The sequence below is a fragment of the Pleurodeles waltl genome, chromosome 5 (assembly GCF_031143425.1).
Source record: "Pleurodeles waltl isolate 20211129_DDA chromosome 5, aPleWal1.hap1.20221129, whole genome shotgun sequence".
Taxonomy (NCBI): Eukaryota; Metazoa; Chordata; class Amphibia; order Caudata; family Salamandridae; genus Pleurodeles; species Pleurodeles waltl.
Genome location: NC_090444.1, coordinates 1559135100 through 1559159939, shown reverse-complemented (window position 1 = coordinate 1559159939; position 24840 = coordinate 1559135100). Strand labels below are relative to the sequence as shown.

The 24840-nt window shown below is 45.4% G+C and overlaps 1 long non-coding RNA gene across 1 annotated transcript; it reads left to right on the top strand.

Moving 5' to 3' along the window:
- The first annotated feature begins 15781 nt into the window (after positions 1-15781).
- On the top strand, positions 15782-18334 carry LOC138296590 (uncharacterized). Its single transcript, XR_011203864.1, has 2 exons — positions 15782-15925; positions 17988-18334. It is a non-coding gene; the product is annotated as an uncharacterized lncRNA (long non-coding RNA).
- The last annotated feature ends 6506 nt before the right edge of the window (positions 18335-24840 follow it).

The following is a 24840-nucleotide window of genomic DNA, read 5'->3' as shown; positions in this document are numbered from 1 at the left end:
GAGGGGGTTGGGTCTGGTGTAGCCTGTGGCTGTCTGTGGGGAACCGACTGTCCAGAGGTCCCCGATGGGCCGGGCTGGTCATCTGGGTCCAGGGAGACAGAGCTGCTGTCGTCGCTGGGGGCCTCTTCTGGGGGTGGGATGGACATCTCTGTACCCTCCGTGGCGGTGTGGTGGCGTTCGGGTCCTGCAGGGGTATAAAGGTATGGTTATTGCTTCTGTGTGTGGCATTTCGTGTGATGGGTGGGTGTCCGTGTACCCAAGTGCAGGCATTCCCTTGTGGGGGCTTTTGTGAGGGTGGCTTGTGGGGGTGATGTGTGTGTGCAGTGGGCATGCTTTGGTGATGGGTGTCCATGCTTTGTGGTCGAATGCAGGGCTTGGTGTTGGGATGGGTGGGTTGTGATGGTGAGCCATTTGCAAGGAGTTGGTGTGATGGGGGTGGGGGTGAGGGTGGGGGTATGATTTGGCATGCAGGTGGGGTGGGGGTGGGAAGCAGCAGTGGAGATTTGACTTACCAGAGTCCATTCCTCCGCCTACTCCTGCGAGGCCCTCAGGATGCAGGATGTGCAAGACTTCCTCCTCCCATGCTGTGAATTCTGGGGGAGTAGGTGGGGGTCCGCCGCCAGTCTTCTGCACCGCAATGTTGTGCCTTGATACCATGGAACGCACCTTCCCCCGTAGGTCGTTCCAGCGCTTCCTTATGTCATCCCGATTGCGTGGATGCTGTCCCACCGCGTTGACCCTGTCCACTATCCTTTGCCATAGCTCCATCTTCCTGGCAATTGTGGTGTGCTGCACCTGTGCCCCGGAGAGCTGGGGCTCTACACGGACTATTTCCTCCACTATGACCCTGAGTTCTGCGTCAGTGAACCTGGGGTGTCTTTGGGGTGCCATGGGGTGGTGTGGATGAGGTGTGGGGTGGCGTTTATGGTGATGAGTGTGGTGCGTGTGGTGGTGTGTGGTGTTTGGTGCGTGGATTCTGTGTGGGTGATGGTGTAGTGTGCCTCTGTGTTGTGGGATTGTCAATTCTGTGCTCTCTCTCTAGCCTTCGTCAAGAATTTCAGGTCGTTGGGGTTTGTGGGTGATGTGGGTGTGTGTTTTATATTGTGTTGGGTGTGTGGGAGTGGTGTTAGTATGTGTATCAGGTGTGTGTGTTTCAAACTGACCAATGTGGCTGAGTTTTCTATCTGTGTGTGTATTTTGACCGCGGCGGTGTGTACCGCCAATGGAATACCGCGGTTGAAAGACCGCTGCGGGGATTTGTGGCTCGGAATGGAATGGGCGTATTTCTGTTGGCGTGACGGTGGAGGTTTGGTCATCGCCATTTTTTCGCTGACCTTTGGTGTGGTGGACTTTTGTGGATGTCGGGTTTTTGGCGGTTTGCCAGTTGCGGGTCAGAATGACCGTGGCGGTTTACCGCGGCGGTGTTCTGGCGGTCTTCTGACCGGCGGTAAGCGCCTTTTACCGCCGAGGTCAGAATGACCCCCTAAGTGTGGACCTGCAACACTGATTGTGCCACCCACATAAGTAGCCCCTTAACCATGTCTCAGGCCATTGCAAGGCCTATGTGTGCAGTTTCACTGCCACTTCGACTTGGTATTTAAAAGTACTTGCCATGCCTTAAACCCCCCTTTTTCTACATATAAGTCACCCCTAAGATAGGCCCCGGGTAACTCATAGGGCAGAGTGTTATGTAGGTAAAAGGCAGGACATTTACATATGTGTTTTATATGTCCTGGTAGTGAAAAACTCCCAAATTTGTTTTCCACTACTATGAGGCCTGCACCCTTCATAGACTAGCATTAGGACTGCCCTCATATACTTTTTGAGTGGTAGATTCTGATCTGAAAAGGGTAACTAGGTCATATTTAGTATGGCCAGAATGGTGATAGAAATTCCTGCTCATTGGCGAAGTGGGATATAATATTACAATTTTAGAAATGCCACTTTGAGAAAGTGAGCATTTCTCTGCACTTAAAACTATCTGCACCCTACAGACTGTCTCCAATGAACGTCTGGTCTGTGCTGGTTGACAACTCCCTTGTGCATTTCACCCAGACAACCACAAACACAGGACACTCTGGGGGTCATTCCGACCCTGGCGGTCATGGACCGCCAGGGCCGGGGACCGCGGATGCACCGCCAACAGGCTGGCGGTGCATCCAGGCCAATTCCCGCCGCGGTCAGAAAAGGGAAACCGCTGGTTTTCCCCTGGCCTGAGGAATCCTCCATGGCGGCGCTGCAGGCAGCGCCGCCATGGGGATTCCGACCCCCTTACCGCCAGCCTGGTTCTGGCGGTTTTGACCGCCAGAACCTGGCTGGCGGTAACGGGTGTCGTGGGGCCCCACCAAGATTTTCAGTGTCTGCGTAGCAGACACTGAAAATCGCGACGGGTGCAACTGCACCCGTCGCACCCTTTCCACTCTGCCGGCTCCATTCGGAGCCGGCATCCTCGTGGAAGGGGGTTTCCCGCTGGGCAGGCGGGCGGCCTTCTGGCGGTCGCCCGCCCGCCCAGTGGAAAACTCAGAATTACCGCTGCGGTCTTTTGACCGCGCAGCGGTATTCTGACGGCGGGACTTTGGCGGGCGGCCTCCGCCGCCCGCCAAAGTCAGAATGACCCCCTCTGTCACATCTCTATTCATATGCATACAGCATAGGTCTTCCTGGGCCGGAAGGGTGGAGGGCCTGACAAAGGACTGATAACCCCCCACTGAGATCCTGGCAGACAGGACTGGGCTGAAAGGGGATCTTGTGCACTTCAAAACCACTCTTTGAAGTGTCCCCCACTTCAAGTGCATTTTGGGATTATAAACTGGGTCTACGACCCCACCAACTCAGACACTTTTGGACCTACACCTGCACCCTGTAGAGGAGCTGCCTGGCTGCACAAAGGACCCACCTGCACTTTTTTACTGAGAAAGCGTGCTGCCCTGCTGTTGCCCTGCTGCCCTGCTGGCCTCTGACTATACTGAAAGGACTCTGCCTTCCCCTGAAGTGCTCTCCAAGGGATTGGATTGAGCTTGCCTACGGTTTCTGAAGTCTTAGGGCCTACAAAGACTTCACCCCTTCAAGAAACTCGTTGTGTGCAAAAATCGATGCAATGCCTGCAGAAATGGATGCAAAGCCTGCATTGCGGTTGAGAAACCGCTGCACAGCCGACCAGAACAACGCAGCACCGACTTCCCAACTGGAAATTTGATGCAGCACCCACCTTGCAACAGAAAATCTGACGCATCGCCTACCAGATCGACGCAGCACCTGCTCTTTCTCCCGGCACGTCAAGGATTTTCAACGCATCATCCTTGACCGTCAAACTATCCCCTCACTGCAGTGAGGAAAAAAGACTGCATGCCGCAAAATGACGTAAACCCCTTGCAGCGTGGAAGGAAACAACGCACCGTCTGTGCGGCATCAGAAAATCTGATGCAACACCTTATTTTTCCCTGCATCTCCTGCTCTGCGGTCTCTGTACGTTGTTATTTTTTATGCATCTCAGGTACTGTGTGTAACAAAGAGACAACTGTTTATTTCTAAAAATTGAGTCTCTTAAACCTTTTAAAAGTGATATTTCAGCTTCTTCTTATTGGATCTTTGTCGTTTGACCTTATTTTATTCAGATAAATATTATCTATTTTTCTAAACCTGTGTGGTGTCTTTTTGTGGTGTTTTTGCAGTGTTACGGTATAATTTATTACAATACTACTTTACACATTGCCTTTTAATTAGGCCTGACTGCTCAGTGCCAAGCTGCCAGATGGTGGGCACAGGATCATTTGGATTGAGTTGTGACTTACCCTCACTATTGTTGTGGTCCCTACTTGGACAAGGGTGTATACGGCTGCCAACTAGAGACCCCATTTATAACAAATATCCACCTAAAAGATTATAATAGAAGGTAAGGAATGTTGTCTTCTCATAGATACTTAATTTAATGGATTCATCACAGAGTATATCAATACTTAAACAGTACACTCAAGGAGGTAGATATAATGAGAGGATTCAACTAAGCAGAAATAAAACAATGACCTATCAAAGTGACCTTTCTTGCAGATGTGTGAATCAAGGTAGTAGTGCTTAAAAACACTGAAACAAAGTGACAGCAATAAGAAAGACTGTCTTCAGTTGCAGAGGCCTCCCAGAGCAACAGTGCACAGATTCAAATGGTATTCCCATTAAAAACACATGATTGCTGCATTAAGTTTTTACTTGGGCATGACAAAAGTAGAAAAGGGTAACAAATGGGTCAGACCATTCAAGAATGCATCACAACAGATGATTTAAAAATTAAAGCTGAACTGGTAGCCACCGTAATGCTGACAGGTAAACATTTACAGTGCCCAGAGCAAAGCGGGACCACCAAAAGAACAAAACTTCAGACAATGATGCCTTAAGCAGATCAACTTTCTCCCCAGCACACCATGGCACAAACCATTACAGCTGCCATAATATGCAGATTTTTGTGGAAGGATGGCACACAGTCAAGACCGACACGCCAAGGCAAATGGGCCAAATGGTGTACACAGCACCCTCACACACACAGAGAACAGGCCTACACACTATGCATTGCACCACCACTGATATCGCTAGCCACCAAGGCAAGCGGAGTGGCACACACCGCCAACTGCAGCACACCTGGGACCAATGCAGCCCTGACCAGTAGTGGATGCTTACAGGCTAGGAAGGCAGGATTATCTCTTCAGAACCCTAACCTGTGCTCGAAATAGCTGTGGCTAGCTCCTCCTCTGTGAAACGGGGGTGTCTTTGTAGTGCCATGGGTGTTAAATGAGGTGTAGTGGTGAGGGTGTGTTGGGCAATGTGTTGGGGTGTGATGTGGAGTGCGTGAGTGGTGTATAGGTGTTAGTAGTGTGTGGCTCTGGTTGTGTCAGTGGTCTTGGCATCTCTCTGGTGGCATTGCTTTGTAGTTGTAAAGGGGTGTGGGTAATGTTGGTGTGCGATTTATAGTGGTGTGGGTGTGGTGTGTGTATGGGTGTCAGGTCTGTGTTGTTTGAATTGTCCAGTGTGGTATTGTTTTGTATATGGTTGTCCTTTGTGAGCGCGGCGGTATGTACTGCCAATGGTTTACCATGGTTCAATGTCCGCCGTGGTGATTTGTGGGTCATAATGTGATGGGTGTTGTTCTGTTGGCGTAACGGTGTGGGTTTTGATACCGCCAGTTTATCACTGACCTTTGGTCTGGCGGATTTGTGTATGTGGCTGAATTCTGTTGGATTGGTGTGTGTGTGTCAGATATCCGCCATCGCAGCGGTAGTTGGCGGCCTTCAGAGTGGCGGTAAGTGGGATTTATCACCAATGTCATAATGAGGACCTTAGACTTCTAACCAGGACGAGTGACGGAGAATACATTCGGTTTTTACTACAATAAAGAATTCACTACCACCAAACTCTCAGGTCAAGGGTGGACAAACAAAATCTTAGCCCCATATTTAAGAAAAGTTAGCCCAGTTTTTGTGACCTTTTTTTTTTTTTTTACCCAAAAGCAGTGCTAACCCAGCACCATATTTAGGTTTTGTCGCTAAAGCAGTCTAGCGACAACATTTCTGACTTAGCATCATTTTTGGGAGCGCCACCTTACCCTGTGTCGTTTTATGACAATGATATGCAAGGTAGGTGTTCTCTCCCAAACAATGACGCTATCTCAGTAGCCCCATATTTACAAGCTGACAGAAAAACAACGCCTGCATAGGACTGGGTCCAAAAAATGATGCTAAGTTCGATTAGCGTCAACATTTTAATGCCTGGTCAGACCAGGCTTTAAAAAGAGGCCCAGCCAGTACTACATAAGGGAAACGCACAGAAGGAACATTGGCAAGGAAATGGACAACATGGACCTGTTACTCCTACAGTTCTGCACCAGGAGAAGACAACAGTGATGTCACCAAGGCGGTCATTCTGACCCTGGCGATAGACTACCGCCAGGGCCGGGGACCGCGGATGCACCGCCAACAGGCTGGCGGTGCATCCATGGGCATTCTGACCGCGGCGGTACAGCCGCGGTCAGAAACGGGAAACCGGCGGTGTCCCGCCGGTTTCCCGCTGCCCTTGGGAATCCTCCATGGCGGCACTGCAGGCAGCGCCGCCATGGGGATTCCGACCCCCTTACCGCCAGCCTGGCTCTGGCGGTTTTGACCGCCAGAACCTGGCTGGCGGTAACGGGTGTCGCGGGGACCCTGGGGGCCCCTGCAGTGCCCATGCCACTGGCATGGGCACTGCAGGGGCCCCCTAACAGGGCCCCACCAAGATTTTCAGTGTCTGCCAAGCAGACACTGAAAATCGCGACGGGTGCAACTGCACCCGTCGCACCCCTTCCACTCCGCCGGCTCCATTCGGAGCCGGCATCCTCATGGAAGGGGGTTTCCCGCTGGGCTGGCGGGCGGCCTTCTGGCGGTCGCCCGCCAGCCCAGCGGGAAACTCAGAATTACCGCGGCGGTCTTTTGACCGCGCAGCGGTATTCCGCCGCCCGCCAAAGTCAGAGTGACCGCCCAAGTGCCATCAGCACCACCGCAGCAACCTCAACCACTACCTTACTCCTTACTATGGTGCTCGACACCATCATCCACCTCACACCTCACCACATCCAGTTCTCCAACACTCAGCAACTGCAGCAGGAGACCAAGCATGAATTCTATCAAAACTGCTGGCTTGCCACATGTGCTGGGTCCAATGTACTGAACCCATGTCCAACTTGTCCCTCGTATTGCAACCAAATACCTCTACTGGAATCACAAACATACCCACTCTATCAATGTGCGGGCCACTGTGGACCACCGTGGAATTTTCTCCAACATCCTAGCAAAATATCTCTGCTGCGTCCATGATGCTTACATGTTGAGTCACTCAACTGTCAACCAATGGTTCCAGGATGGATAATATATCAATAGCGTATTCGTAGATAAGCCAGCATACAAATCATAACACAGACAGCACACCAAACTTGTGGGGCAAACAATACATACACCACACTAAGCACACATGGACAGGGAAACACAGATGTTTAGAAAACAACACATATGCCACATGCAACACCACACCGCATTCAATGCACATCACCCTCACATACACCCATATGTACAAGTTCATGCCACCACCTGACCAGACAGGTTGAGCTATGTCCCCTTTGCATACAAAAGCTGGGCTCAAACCACTACATGTGTCCACGGGTTGACAACAAAATACAGATCCTTCACACATAACACTTACCAAGAAATAGCTCAACTATGTTAATTGCATCGGCCATGTCACCATCTAACACCTCACAAACTGGCATTGTCCCACATTTACCATGCTGTAGAAACCCCAGGCAGCACCAATATCAATTGCCACCCGAGTGGTGCCATCGCCATCTACATAACACCAAGACGTACCAGATATACTCATTGTGTTCACCTTTTTCTTGTGTGGTACATAGTGCAGCACACATTGAAATATAACATCTCCATCAATGAAAAATCATGTGCTTGAATGGACACCTCACAGCACAACAACAATGTAAATCCCACATTGTCTCTGAAAACTCTTGCATACATCACAATACATCCCATACAACTGTGCCACACTATTCATATGAACACCATGCAAATATGTATGCCAGCCAGCAATTATCAAAAAAAACATTTCGTGCAAGGGAGGTATGTCAAGGGCAAAGGGGTGGGACTCACATACAACACTCAAAATAGGTACTAATTTCCATAACATCATTCTTCTGCAGGCCTAAAGTGAATGGACTAAGGGCTACATGTCAGAAAAATGGCACAGCATCTAAAGCAGCGCCCCCCTACTGCCACCATGTGTGTGCTGTATTCAATATGTTGCGCACCCTGGCGCAGAGTAGGTGCAATAGTGTCAAGATAATGGATGCCATTGATGGACTGTGTAGGATTAGTGTGAAATGTTTGCTGCAAATCCTGCACCGTACATAGGGGCCCATTTAAAGCAATTGTGTGCCACTTCTAATGCCTGCTATGTGCAGGCATTAAAGGTATCTGCTAACTTTGTCATGGCCTACCGGATCTTAACCAAGCCTTAGTCAACAGCATCCTTTGCTAAAGATTTGTAAAGGGTATCATATGCATGAACATGTATTGCACATGGCCTGTCCTATCTTATGCTGTGTTGTAAAAGGTACAGTCGTAATTCTAACCTGACAATGTGGTAGACCCACAATGTGAGTACCATCACATCTGTACACTCAGTACAAATGTGAAAGCATGTATGTGGAAAAGAGTATTTATACACATGCACATTTGCAAATAGTATCAGTACTCCCATGCAACACACACACCTACAAACATAGCAACACATTCTTATGTTACTGGTACACAATGAAATACACATGCATACACATGTTGCCATACCATACAAACAACATAGATGCATAGCCCCAGTATATAGGTAGGTGAATCTGTGTGCCCTGTCAGCCTTCCCTCCAAAATTCAAGCACACGAGTCATGTGCATGATGCATACAGTAATTTTCCATACCTCGCAAATCACTAAAATGGCACCTTGCACCATGCGTGTCTATTCTAAATCGTCATGCCTTGCCAGCCTTCATAGAAAAATCCACGCATGGCTGTTATGCATCAAAAAATGATGCATACCGTAACCTTTCAAACACCGCATGTACCAAAAATTACACCAATCACCTGCACGTCTAATCTAAATCGACAGGCCTTGTCAGCCTTCATAGAAAAAAACGCACATGACCCTCATGCGTAAAAAAAACCAACGCACATCAGAAAAGATGTAATACGTCTTCCTTGCTTCATACACTGAAAAGTGATTTTAATTTCACTTTTACTTTACAGTCTTGTAATCTGTGCTTGAGAGAGGTTGTGTGGTGCTTGTGTTGGTGTGAGGGGTGTTAGATTTAGAGTTTTTGTGCTGTGTCCTGTCTGTGTCTTGTCTATTTTGTAAATTTTGTACGTTTATTGTACATTGTTGTCCTGTAATTGTGTCAGTATTGTTGGGTGTCTGGCTTAGGGTAGTTAAGTTTGTTGGAATATTTGGGGTTAGTTGGGGAATAGTTTTATTATTTCTGGGGTAATTAGTTTGCAGTGGAGGGAAACTGCAAGATGCCAGGGAAGGGCACATAGGATGAGTAGTGATGAATTGGGAGGGTTCATATGGTTGGTGTGTCACTACCTCTCCAACACGGTCGATATGGGTAGGCGTGTCATCATGAGCTACTCTACGGAGGCAAAGAAGGTTCTTGATCGAGCACACAGACCACTAGCTGAAGCATCAGTGGGAAACCTAATTGCCCATAAAGGGGATGTACTGTATAACCTGGTGATTCAGGTTAGCGGACCTGTTGGTTAGTACCCATTTTACATAGCAACATCCTCATTTTCATTTGCATGACAGTAACTGCAGCATGTCATGACAACTATGAGGACAGTAAGTTTTGTATCTCCACCAACCTGCATTTATAAGAGGTTAGCAATGCACCAGTTGCAGACAATTTGCACATTCCTCTTTTTATACCTTGTGTATCGCATATACATACCGAAGTGCCAAAAATGGTACACACATGTGCAATGGTGCAAAGGTTCTTGTTTCCCAGGCACACATTTACATGTCCATCAGGGGCTTCACAACTGTGGAAATGTGCTAAGTAATGTTTAAGTGATGACAAATCTGACACTGGAGTATTGGTAGTCATGGGTGTGTGCGCTCCTTGAGTCATGTATGTGCAGAGTGACATGACAAGAACACAATCATAGAAAGGACTAATTGGCTCCTACTGCAACATCAGTGTCATCGTTTTTTAAGGTAATTTGGTTGAGGGAGGCAAATATTAACACTCCACATCAAAAGTTGCTCAATGCAAGCACTGTTGGGAGTTTTAAACCCTGGTGCCACATGATGCCTGGGCTGTACCATATGTATCTGAGACATGTGTATAGGGATGTATCCCATATCTGTACATTTTTTTGAAGGTTAGCTATGTCTGTTTGACATGTTAAAGATGGCTGTTGGTCATTCTTAACACTAAGTAGACTAGGGGGCATATTTATACTCCGTCTGCGCCGATTGTGCATCAAAAAATTTGACGCACAATCAGCGCAAACGTTGCCCCGTATTTATACTTTGACGCCTGAGCCAGCGGACGACACATTTCCGCCGTGTGCGTCATTTTTTGGATGTGGCAACCCGCCTTGCGTTAATTATATGCAAGGTAGGCGTTCCCGTCCAAATAATGGCTTAAAGGGCCGTGCGTCGTATTTATGCTTTCAGGCAAAAATGACGCACGGCCGGGAGGCGGAGCCAGAAAATGACGCACAGCCCGATTTGCGTCAAAAATTAACGCCTGGGTCAGGGCAGGCGTTGAAATGGGGCAAACACACCTGTATTTAATCAGAACACACAGAACAAACAGCAGAGCAGCAACAGGGAGCCATGGAGGTCATTCTAATCCAGTGTGCATGCAGACGCAGAGCCCAGCAACAACAACAGCAGCTACAACAACACCAGCAGGGACCCCAAAGGCAGCGCAGAAGGCAGGAGAGGATATTCCGCCCAAGAACAACCCTTCAGGGCCTCAGGGAACACGACATCATACAGAGGTACCGGTTGAACTGGCAGGCCATTCAGCAGCTGCTGCGAAACATTGAACAGCAGTTGGCCCTCACTTTGGTGACACCCCACACCATTCCAACAGAAACAAAGCTGCTTGCCGTACTTCATATGCTGGCAAGTGGCTCTTTTCAAACAACTGGTGCCCTGGTAGGCGGAATATCACAACCATCATTCTCTGCCTTTTTGCCCAAAGTACTGGATGCCATCATTCGACTGACACCCCGCCACATCTTCTTCCCTAACACACTGCAGAAGAAGCAGGAAACTAAACATGGGTTCTACGCAATCAGTGGCTTCCCACACGTCCTTGGTGCAATCGACTGCACACATGTACGCCTTGTGCCACCTGCTGCAACTGAACACCTCTACCGCAACAGGAAGCACACACATTCCATCAACGTGCAGGACATTGTTGATCACAAAGGATTGATCACCAACATCGTGGCTAAATATCCTGGGAGTGTACATGACTCTTTCATCTTCCGTCACAGCACCATCAATCAACACTTCCAGGATGGACGATATGGCAATGGATTACTTGTCGGTAAGTACAGAAAACCTACTGACATACACACTGCACAGAAACACTCTAGGACACACAACACATACACCACAACTGCAACATGTCGACAAGAACACACTCAGGTCGTGACATAGCTAGCCCGGTTTCAGTGGTCACCATTGAACCTGTCACACATCTGACAATACTGTACAGCCTAATGTCAATACATCTGTGGCACAACGTTTGGAGTGGGTCGGCTAAATGTCACTTGCAAATAGTAAGCCTCACAATCATGTTTTCTACAATCCATTGCAGAAGTCTAAAGATATGGGATGTACATGGTACATTGATATCAACGTGTTAACAACACTGTCAAAATTAACCTGTGTATGGAACTATCATCTCACTCCCAATCAAGACACAGGGACACCTGGATCACAAGTCACAGTGCAAGGGAGGGCACACTGGACTGCAAAGTCCTAAACATACTGATGACAACCACTCACCAGCCAAACACTTGGTCAGCCAACAAAACAACACAATGCAGATGGTACATCCTATCAGCCCAGGATGCAACACAATAACACAAAAGAGACACAGACAACACAAGACAACTACTGACATGCAAGCTGATATTAATGGGCCATGCTACATCTAAATTATCCCATTCTCTTTCTCCTACAGCTGATCAGGGGTATGGGATCCAGCCATGGATCATGACACCATTTGCCAACCCAAGTACTGCAGCAGAGCGTGCTTACAATGACGCACATAGGAGGACACGCAGCATAGTCGAGAGGACCTTCGGCATCCTCAAGTCCAGATTCAGGTGCCTCAACATCACTGGTGGTAGCCTCCTATATTCCCCTGAAATGGTTTGTAAGATCATTCTAACATGTGCCATCCTGTACAACATTTGCATAAGAAGGAACATTCCCCTCCTGGAACCAGACCGACACATGCCTGAAGACGAGGAAGAGGAGGATGCTGCCCTGCAACATGAGGGGGAACAACCAAACACGGCTGCTGGAGTGCGTAGGCGCCAACACATCGTGAACAATTTCTTTTAAATATAATCACCATCACCACTTTATGAACTATTGTAAATAAACACTGATAAGAAACACCACATCATGGTCTGGCTAATCATTTCTGCACACCTTTAGCTCTAACTGTCAGAAGAACAGTGTCACCTCATGGAGCATTGATGATATAACAATCAGGACACAGTAAATCCCACAACAAATTTGATGCCTATCATACAACGGTCACATACACACACAATGTAAATGACTGACATCCTGTACAGTTCACCTTTGAAGGGAAATAGCTGAGGACCACACCTATTACACACACATACATGTTGGAAACATGGTTCATCGCAGCATATGGCACACAACTAAAACACCATCACTCAAGTAGGGGAAAACAGGCCTCATACATCAGGCAGTTGACATGCTTTTGCTTCAGGAACAGGAATGTATGACCAGACCCTTGACAGCAGTAAGTCCAACTACCTACAATCTTTGCAAAGACTATCTGTCACTAGAGTTACACATAAGCAGAACATACACAGCACAAGTGCCACACATATGACAAACATCCAGCACATTACATCCCATCTACATGTCAGCCCTTTTCTAAAATCCTGACACACCCATGCGCCTGGTCACACCCCACCTGTCTGAAGAGGTCCCTGGAATACAAATATGTGTACCCTGATATTCCCTCATCTACACACACACACTAACAAGAGTCATCCTATGGTATACCATTGTCATAGTACTTTCTGACTGCATGGACGTCAGCTCAAATAATACACTGGCTTGGAGTTTATAAGGACTGGTATCACCTGTAGATTGCTTCCCGTGTGAAAGGTACTGTAGGCCATTTGAAAGCAAATCTCATCCGACAGGACTTGTGAGACACTGATGGAGGCCACACCAGTGATCACCTCCATGCACACCACCCAAATGTACATGCACCGTCCCTGCTGATGCCTCCAACAGCATAGATGTTGACATTTTGGCAGAATACACTGTTAAGCATTGCTACAAATGTAGCCGTGTAACACTGTATCTGGGTTCATGTGTCACCTTCAAAACAACACAGGACATACACAGTTTGACATGTCAACTGTCTACTGCTCCCTCCGACCAGTCTTAGTCAGACCACTGATCATGTCACTTGTGAAAGAGCTGGATCCTGATTGACCCTGCATCCTGTCAGCCTGACTGGCACCTGTCCGTGGGTCACCCTAAAGATTCCCAGTGGCCACATATGGACCACACTTGCTGTACAAAACCTCACCTCTCATTCCTCAGAGGCTAATTTGTCATTTGCCTCATCAATGTATACTCAAATACATTGTATTGCATCATCTGACTTTTTTTTGTACCATATGTGTTACAGTGCCCTTGAATAGCTAAATCATGCCCCATCCCTTGTCTGGGCCTCATTAATGCCTAAACTACAAAGTGTGACAGTGTACCTGGGACATAGCCTGGTATGGTGTACGTGGGCTCCAGCAGAACCAGCAACCTCAGATAATGTCCATGAAAAGTCTACACATTTTAGGACCCTGACAGATCACACGCTGAGTAACATTGTCCAAATAATAGAGATGGCCCGTGTGTGGTGAATAGCAGCCATATTATTCTGCACAGAGGCTATGATGTTCCCAGATGCAGTTGCATCCACAGAGGTCAACCTGAGTACAAATGTTGCAATGACACATGCCGGATCCTGACACCTGAGACATTCTCTCACTCAGCACACCAAGGTTGCCCAGTTGAAAGTCTCATTACACGTCTTCAGTGACAGGGTGGGACCATCCACATGTAGGTTCCCATGTCCTCAATGACTTTACTCACATTTATCTCCAAAGGATACTCAGTAGATACACGATTAGCTGCCACTAACTCATGATGAGACCTGGACGTAACAGTGACAACATACACCTTAACAGTTGATACAGGATCAACATTGGACCACCCACATGAACATGACACCTCTGTGCAATTGATCACAGGAAATATGTGGACACGGGCTGCCTCGGATGCTGGTACACCACAGCCACTGGAGAGGTGTGGCTCAGTTATATGACATCAACTGTGGCCTCATAATACATATCTGCTTCACCTTTGGCTCTCTGGCACAATTACAAGGTACCCACTTCATCAAGGCTTTTCCCTGACTCACTGTTAGAGTCACCAACAAGTGCCTACGAAGCAGTTTACAAATATCCAGGACAATAGGAAGGTCAGACTGTGGGCAATTCTCATTACCAAATGTCAGCCATCCATCTTGTGCATGTTTTTCCATTTGTGGTGTCTACCTTACCCAAAACCTTGGTAGGCCACACAATGGATGTTGCCACATGTATGACTGACACATGTCGTAATGCATTTCCACATTGACTTGCATCTATGGTATGGACACATTGACTACACATACTACAAGCAAATTTGCTATAATGCATCTTGTGATGCACACACAATAGGCCTACAACTACATTAGTGGCCACTGCACACACAGTGAGCCATAGGCATTGAGGTATCATACCCATGTACTTCACACTGCTATCTTCTCCTGATGGCAAACTGTCCTGCTATTTGATGGAGTTTTGTTTTGACCAATGACTTTGTGTTTCACCACTGCGCATATTAGTTGCTCAATGTTCACCAGTAGCACATGGTATGTTTTGTTCAGTTGAGCCGCCTATTGGCTTTGACATGGCATTAGCCATTACTTTCTGTATTCAGTTTAGCCGTCTATGGGCTTTGACATTGCATTAGTCATTACATTCTGTATTGTGCCTATTGGCTTTGACATGGCCTTAGCCATTGCTTTCTGTATTCAGTTTAGCCGCCTATGGGCTTTGACATTGCATTAGTCATTACATTCTGTATTCTGCCTATTGGCTTTGACATGCTGTATCCAGTCTAGCCGCCTATTGGCTTTGACATTGCATGCCTATTGACTTTGACATGATGTATTCAATTTAGCTGCCTATTGACTTTGACATGCTATTAGATATTCTGCCTATTGGCTTTGACATGATATTCAGCTCCGCTGCCTATTGGCTTTGACATGATATTATACATTGCATTTTGTATTCAGCTCAGCTGCCTATGGGCTTTGACATGATATTATACATTGCATTTTATATTCAGCTCAGCTGCCTATTGGCTTTGACATGATATCATATATTACATCCAGCTCCGCTGCCTATTGACTTTGACATGATATCATATATTACATTTTGTATTCAGCTCCGCTGCCTATTGACTTTGACATGATATTATATATTGCATTTTGTATTCAGCTTAGATGCCTATTGGCTTTGACATGACACTAGACATTGCATTTGATATTTAGGTTAGCTGCCTATTGCCTTTAACATGACATTGCATTTGATATTTAGGTTAGCTGCCCATTGCCTTTAACGTGGAGTTCTGTATTTTTCCAAGCTGTGTTTTTGCACCAGAGAACCAAGATGTTTTGCTCTCACAGTAGACTAGACCTGATAAGAGAGAGTACATGGGCGTCGTTTCTCTTCCCTTGAGCTTGGGAACAGGAGTAGTCTTGGAGACCTGGCCAGTCTCCAAAAGGCTTGCTCAGTTTCCCAGGTCTGAGAGGAGGGGGCACACCTTTGTAACGAATGTAACAGGCTGCAGAGAGTCAGATTCGAATCTGCCGGACCTCGTGCTGGAGCTTGGCGCCAGTTGCCAGCATCCCGTGTGGGTAGACGACACTCTTTCTCGCGGCTGACAGGGGTCTCAGCTTGCAGACCTTAGAAAGATGTAGCTGTAAATAGTTCCTACACGGTGAAGTATTTGTTTTGCTTTGCATTCAATATCTTATAAATATAACCTGCTGTGTATATTGCAAACTGATATATTTTGTTTGATTAACGCGGACTTGAAAGCTACTAATTCGTCATTCATTCATAAACATTGTGGTTGGGGAAGAATAAAATAACAATAAAAGTCTTCTTTGACCTCAGAAGTGCATTTCTGTTGTGTTATGTTAGTGCTTAGAAACTAAATAAGAGGAAAGCACTACAATTGGTACCTGGAGTCGTGGGGTCGGTCATTAAGAGGTGATTAAAGGGGTTTGACGAGTTAGTAGATTTCTAAGTGCACACTTTAAAAGTGTAATTGTTTTTTGTTGTTTGGAGAATTACAGAAATTGTTTTCTGTTTGGAGAATCACAGTAGCACGGCAGACCATGTCTGAGAATACATGTGTTGATGAACTGCCTGATGGTGCTAAGAAAAACTGTGAATTGTTTTCTGTTTGGGGAATTACAGAAGAAAATGCATGTGTAGCTAAAAGGCCTGATAATGTTTTGAGAAATAATTCCCGTTGTATATATGTAGAAAACGTGTGTTTTGGAAGTAATGATGACAGAAAGGTCTGGATACCTTTATCTGCTTACAGAGAAATGCAGGAGAAATGTAGGAAGTTGGAACATGAAAATAGGAATTTACGTGAGCAAATTAGCCAGGATACAATAATTCAAAATAAGACGGAAAGTTATAAAAGGGCTGTTTTTGAAGAATCTTTCTTGTCCCATTCCAGTAATGAGGGGGTTAAGACAGCTCCGAGCTGCATTGAGTTTCCATGTGAGCCAGGGTTTTTGGCAGCCAAAGTGCATTCCTTAACTGATAACAGGGACGAGAGACCAGAATGTGATTTACGAGTTACGTGGATTTTAGAGCAAGACACCCCGAGTTTCATTAGCTTGTTTGATTTTTGGAAAAAGAATAGCCCTCATTTGAGAGAAATCCTAACACTTTTGTACATGGTCACTGTGAAAAATAATATGCAGCTGCGCGCTTGTGATTTGGCAAATGAAATAATGCAGACTTTAGGTTTCTGCGCAGTGCAAGAAGGAAATACTTATGTACATTTAAATCATGAACAAGGAAAGAAAATAGTGCCCCTAGCTAGAATCATACAATGGATCTGGTACTTGCAAGACAGGGCTAGAGTACCACAGATAAAAGAATTACCAATGAAATTGTGTGCACCATTTGAATTCGTGTCCACTGAAGATAAAAAGCATGTTTGTTTTACTAATGATTCATTGACTGAAATGTTATTTTCTGGCACAGTAGAAGGAACAGCGTTGTATAATGTGTGTCAGATTTTAAAGCAAGAGCTACGTGAGATGTGTCATTTTTATGCTGATTTTTGGTTCTTTGATAATGTTTTAGCCACATGGCTTGTACCTAACTGGTTCAATTACCTTGCTGATGTTAATGAGAAAAATGCAGAGAGAGAAGTGTTCACCCAGAATTCTGCCTTAGTGGGGATGGCTATGTGGGTGCCCCAGAAATGTGAAAAGGCCACTTACAGGTGGGCAGAGATGAGAGAGATGCCCATTCCCCTAGATTTGATAAAAACTGTGCAGCATGCACAAAAGCAATCTGTCATGCAAGCAGTCACAGAGCAGTTGGGGAGAGGAAAGTTACCAGGACAGAAATGGCAAAGTGATCAGGTTTTAGGGAGAGTGATTGCTGCAAATTACCAAGGAAAAATCGAAATTATGCTGATACCTAGAAAAGAATCTGATTTATTCATACAAATTGGAGACAGAATGGCCCAAATTGACAAAAGTGCAGTGAATGGAGGTTTGGTAAAGAATGAGTCTGCCCCAGCCCTTCTGACAGTGCAAGAAAAAGGAAGCTGTGGCGCAGCAGATAAAAACCTCAGTACTGATGTGTGGGCTGACGCCCCAAGTGACCCTCCAGAACCTGCAGAGAATATAACAAAGGGCCCCAAAAACGTCCTGCTGATTATAAAACAGGGAAAGAAAGAGGAAGGGTGCAGTTTAAATGAAAAATGTTATTTGCAAGAAAAGTCATACTTGTTTCTTTTGCAGATCCGACCACGTTTCGCCACTGTCCCTGAGTGTGCTGTGTGGTCCCCCTTCCGGTGTGTGCGTGTGGGGTCGGGGAAGGGACCGAATCCCCAACCTGAACCTGGCTGAGTAAAGTGCCAGCACCATGGATCCATTTTGCGCAAACTGCGCCTTCAGTTCAAGTTCAACTTGTTTGCTGTGTTTTTTTTTTTTGCCTCTCGTTTGGAACTCTGACTTTTGCTTACCTTCCAGAAAACCTTTCAGGTGGACCGTGCACCTTTACATGAGCAGAACTCATGCCACATCAAATTGCTAACACTGTTGAATTAGAGACTCATTCAGAGAAAAAAAAAAATAAATAAATAAAATTGCCCAGTCTTTTCTATGTAGATGTATCTGATGTGAAAGGTTATGAAATCAATGTGTTAATTCACTTCTATTGCTTTACAGGGATTGCTTTGATCATTGAAATTTGATTTGCTGATAATGTTTTTTTTGTGCTGATGTTTTTTTTGTTTTTTTGAAATATGAGATATGTGAAACAGAAATTCATTGGTCAAAGGGCGGAATGTCCTGCTATTTGATGGAGTTTTGTTTTGACCAATGACTTTGTGTTTCACCACTGCGCATATTAGTTGCTCAATGTTCACCAGTAGCACATGGTATGTTTTGTTCAGTTGAGCCGCCTATTGGCTTTGACATGGCATTAGCCATTACTTTCTGTATTCAGTTTAGCCGTCTATGGGCTTTGACATTGCATTAGTCATTACATTCTGTATTGTGCCTATTGGCTTTGACATGGCATTAGCCATTGCTTTCTGTATTCAGTTTAGCCGCCTATGGGCTTTGACATTGCATTAGTCATTACATTCTGTATTCTGCCTATTGGCTTTGACATGCTGTATCCAGTCTAGCCGCCTATTGGCTTTGACATTGCATGCCTATTGACTTTGACATGATGTATTCAATTTAGCTGCCTATTGACTTTGACATGCTATTAGATATTCTGCCTATTGGCTTTGACATGATATTCAGCTCCGCTGCCTATTGGCTTTGACATGATATTATACATTGCATTTTGTATTCAGCTCAGCTGCCTATGGGCTTTGACATGATATTATACATTGCATTTTATATTCAGCTCAGCTGCCTATTGGCTTTGACATGATATCATATATTACATCCAGCTCCGCTGCCTATTGACTTTGACATGATATCATATATTACATTTTGTATTCAGCTCCGCTGCCTATTGACTTTGACATGATATTATATATTGCATTTTGTATTCAGCTTAGATGCCTATTGGCTTTGACATGACACTAGACATTGCATTTGATATTTAGGTTAGCTGCCTATTGCCTTTAACATGACATTGCATTTGATATTTAGGTTAGCTGCCCATTGCCTTTAACGTGGAGTTCTGTATTTTTCCAAGCTGTGTTTTTGCACCAGAGAACCAAGATGTTTTGCTCTCACAGTAGACTAGACCTGATAAGAGAGAGTACATGGGCGTCGTTTCTCTTCCCTTGAGCTTGGGAACAGGAGTAGTCTTGGAGACCTGGCCAGTCTCCAAAAGGCTTGCTCAGTTTCCCAGGTCTGAGAGGAGGGGGCACACCTTTGTAACGAATGTAACAGGCTGCAGAGAGTCAGATTCGAATCTGCCGGACCTCGTGCTGGAGCTTGGCGCCAGTTGCCAGCATCCCGTGTGGGTAGACGACACTCTTTCTCGCGGCTGACAGGGGTCTCAGCTTGCAGACCTTAGAAAGATGTAGCTGTAAATAGTTCCTACACGGTGAAGTATTTGTTTTGCTTTGCATTCAATATCTTATAAATATAACCTGCTGTGTATATTGCAAACTGATATATTTTGTTTGATTAACGCGGACTTGAAAGCTACTAATTCGTCATTCATTCATAAACATTGTGGTTGGGGAAGAATAAAATAACAATAAAAGTCTTCTTTGACCTCAGAAGTGCATTTCTGTTGTGTTATGTTAGTGCTTAGAAACTAAATAAGAGGAAAGCACTACACAAACATGGCCAAAATCTGCAAGACATATGTGTAGCCCACACATTTGGTCAACTAGTGCGTCAGCCAACCGTCAAACTCCAGCTAAGGAAGTAGTGGTGCATTGTCAGCTGCAGTATGATGTCTCACATATGAACATACACCACCAATCACCAAAGTGGTTGCAAGCAGCCTATCACAGTAGTGTCCCAATTGTAACCTAGCATGAAGATTGAAACATGCCACTAAACCAGGTAATGCATTAAGGGCCACATGCATCAAAAACCTATTTGCTATTATAACATATGTAACTTTAAGAATTTGCTATTAAATCAATGCTAAATGGTATGTCTGATTTTTCAAAAGCAGTAATAGGGAAAACTTCAAATGGGCAAATGCTATTACTGATTTGCAAATAGAGAATCATACTCAATTTGCATCTATGGGCCTGCTGCCAATGGTTTAGCAGTACATAAATTGGGAAAACCGTTGATGAATTAGCAAGTCAGGAACAGCAAATCCCAGGGTGCTGGGGGCCTAAGTCCCCCTCTGCTGCAGCCCAATTAAAAACTTTTTACGGACACGTGAAGCACACACATGCTTAAGGGGCATGTGTGCGCTACATGTCAATAGTAAAACATTTTTCTTCTAAATTATCTGGTAATTAGCACATGGTTACCACCAAAAATTGTTTAGGCGTCAATTGCATTACCTAAATGGCCATTTTGCAATTAGGAAAAGCTTGATACATGTGCTCACAAATTAGCTAATAAGGACACTCTATTAGCTCTTTCATATTTGGAGAGTCGCAATTTGCAATTATCTAAATGTGTGCGCAATTATAAGTAATCTCCATTTTGGCCAATCCTTACTATTGCACTGTGAATGCCTTCCATACATCCTGAAAGGCACATTCGCTTTCGCTAAGCCCAGTATTTTGCATTTAGCACCGTTAGGTAAAGCAAATTTGCATGAATCATCTGGACATAAAAAATACATAATTTCCATTATGCGTCATATTTACACGCAAACAGCTTGTGCGTCATATTTTTTTGACGCACAGGAGTGAAAATAATGCTGCATCCAAATATTATTAATAATTGGTAAATAATATTTGGATGCGGCATATTTTTCACCTCTGGAAGTGAAAATTATGCTGCATCCAAATTATATTTACCATTTATTAATAATATTTGGAGGCGGCATTATTTTCACTCCTGTGCGTCAAAAAATATGACGTACAAGCTGTATGCGTGAAAATATGACACATAATGGAAAAAAACGGCGGCCATGTTATGCTGGATGTGATGTAATAGGATATCCTGTTTACAGAATCTGTACAGTGGGTGTACTTTCACTTTCACTTTGCAGTCTGTGATTCTTCTAGACTGTGTGGCTGTGTGCAGAGTGTTGTCCAGTGATTTTGTGCTTTTGTGTCCTGAGTGCTATCTTACTTGTTGTTTTGTCATTTAAATATTGTTGTATAATACTGTCTGGGTGTGTGTTGTTTACATTTGTCCAGTCCAGTGGTGTATTTATTGTCTGTGGGAGTCTGTTGTGGGTACTGTTATATAGGGGATAGTTGGGCTCTTCTAATTGTTAAGTTTACTTTGTATTTCCTTACTCCTACTTTCCCCATTTTCGCCTTTCTTCTTTTTTCCCCTACATTTTCCCCTTTTCTGTGCTGAGATGTCGGGTAGGCCACGTCTTAGCAGGATGGGTGAGGAGGAATTGGGGGGTTCATATGGCTGGTGTGCCATTTCCTCCCACTGATGCTCGAGGCTGGGGGTAGGGTGATACAGGGGTATCACACTGAGGCCCGAAAAGTCCGGTGGGGGAAGGTGCGCATCACTTGGTGCGTGTGTATGGGAGCCAACGCAATGACCACCAGCTGAAGCACCGCTGGGCTGACCTGATCTCCAGGGAGCAAGATCTGCTGGACCACCTGGGAATCATGATTGGTGGCCCTGTTGGCGAGTACAGATCATGTAAATGTGCACAATTAAAAGCTGGGTAGTGACATGAAATGATTGGTACACAATCTGCCAGATAAGTTGCTGACTGTGTGTAATGCTGCAAAAAAAATACAGGGTAATTGATGCACTATGTGAAGGATGACAAATGCTAGCAGTCCGGCAGCTCATGCTCTGCAAACTTACAGGATGCTTGTTGCTTAATATAATTTAGTGCCGCCTTTGTGTCAGACAAGCTAAACATTAATGAGGCAATCATGACTCTACAGGTCACAATTGCCAGTGAAGTATGGATGTACTAACATCATACCTACATATGTTGACGCTATAGCTAGACTGACATTGGAAACCCTACATGATGCTGAAAATGAGTGCTGCCTTCACGTCAATTGATGATAGCAATGTGGCCCAGACATATGTCTCATGTGTGTCTGGTGAGTGTGTAAGAAAAGTGTTCACGGAAGTGCTATGCCTGTTAGGGATTAATGTGCTCCTTCATATTTTATTGATACATGCCAGATCTGGACATGAACCATTTTTGGAAAGGAGTCAGGTGCCCTCAGCTAACATCTTAAACAGGTATTTGGTGTTTGTTGTGCCAAAATCCGATTAGGGATGGCAGTCCAAAGGTATGGACTAGGGTACAAATATCTATGTTTGGTGCCAATCACCATTGTTGGGACACATCAATTTATGAAACTGTAACAACATGAGGTATTGCCAAAGTCCCTGCCCCTCTGTACAATGTACCTATCTGTCACAAATGTGTCATGACCACATAGGCTGTTTGACAGGTCATGCAGTCCTCAAGTAATCAGCCTTTGGATGTCTCTCTTGGATGCACACGATGAGACAAATACACACCAATATTGTTGCTGCTCACTAATGGAGGTGCATGTTTGCCACCACATGAAAGTCAGGGCCACTGCATGTGTGTAGAAGTGTGTGTCACTGTAGCAGGAGACCCACCCTATGTAAATGTTGGCCTTGAGATATTCCATGAGTATGAGCATGTCTGAAAGGGTTTCATTACTTATGTCAGCTTACACATTGTTTTTGTTATTGAAATTGTTTGTCAGTGCACTGATTCTGAGCACATTCTTCCTTCCATGCTTTACAGGTGGACCGGCACCGTACATAGTGGGAGAGGTGGCTCGTTTTGAGGACCCCGACACCTAGAGTGAGTGTTGACATGTGTGTTATGTTTTGTGTATGCTGGTAATGTGTGATGGACTCCTGTGTGTTGAACACATTGCAAGGTGTGATGCGCTGCCCAATTATTAGTCTTGTTCCATTAGTGGGATTTCAGTTCTTATAAAATTTTGATTTGACCAATGCTTATCCAATTGTCTGATCTAGGGTTTGTAGACCATTCCTGTAGGCCCCACTATGAGAACTGGGGTGAGTCATGTGGAATACACTAGTAACAATAAGAGTTGCACTGGGACTCGTCTCAGACTGAGTCTGCATGTCAGACTCACATTCTCCCAGATAGCTTCTGCAAATTGCTTTTCTGAAGACTGCTGCTTCCCTATTCACCGATGTACTGAGTACACTGTAGGTTGAACCTTCTGGGAGAATGTACTTCCACATGTTGTACTACAAGTGTGTGGAACTAAAGTGCAAAGGCCTAGGTGTACATGCTAATCATGATCATGGGTGTTCTTGCTACTCTGTGTCTGTTGAAAATAATGCCTCACTGGAAGTATGTGATGTTGACCTAGGTCAGTATATTCTGACATGTGTGGGCCTTGGATAGGTCAAGGTTTAGCTGACTCCGATTTGTTGATAGCCCTTACCGGTGGTGTATGTGTAGAGCCAAACACATATTGAGCTTTCTATACACTCCTGGGTGTGCATGTAGTTTGGAATTGTTTGTTGATCTCCCCCCCCCCTCAAACACAGGCATGGGTTTGTGAATAGGGTACCTAGGACTGAAGCTACCAGTATGCATACTTGTGACTATTTGAAAGTTTGTTTTGAACCTAGTGTACACACTCAGGTATGGCACATGAGTATTGTACTAGCAAATCTTATTACAAATAGCAGACCTTGTGGTTTGTGTTTATCATCACATACACTGACATATGTAGTCCAGGAAATAGGCGGCGGATGTGTAGCATGATTGTTAGCTGACAACTGTCAGTACTCTGATGGCAAGTTATTGCCAGTTGTTACCCATCATGTAGGTTTTGGATGTGCTATGTGTGAGATGACCTTTGTAGGCAGACTTTTGCATGTACTTCCTCTGAGACTTTCAATGATCTGTATGGTGATATGAGCTGTTACAAGTACAGTAGATGTATTGTCAGATTGACCACTTGTGCTATTTCACACAATGCAGTTCCTATGGTAAATAGTTGCCTTTTGTCTTTACAGCTGCAAACATGACACCCGCCCAGAAGCATGAATTTGAGAGGCGGGCCATGAGGTACAGACACATCCTGCAGGTGCAATTGGGGTTCCGAACGATGGCCCGTACATACCAGTCAGATCGGGCCTCCGGAGCATGGTGGGCTTCACCACAGGGTGGCCCAATGTTGCCCACCATAGCCACCACCACCACAACCACCGGTTCTCCCCAGGTGGCCCCACCCACAGCGGGGACAGTTGCCCCTACACCTGCAGCACACCCAGGCCCCAGCAGTGTGACAGCTGCAGGACAGTCCAGTGGGCTAAGCTCCACACGGCCACAGAGCACCTCGGCCGGGACACAAACGGCACCAGCACCAACAGTAGACCCAGCGGCATTCCGGGCTTTGGAACATAAGATGGACCGAGTTTTGAGGAGGGTGAACAATCTTACCCAGGATGTCAGCTACATAAAGAGGCGGGTGAAAATTGATCAGGCGGACCCTCCGGAGGGCCAACCTCTAGAAATATATTTTTG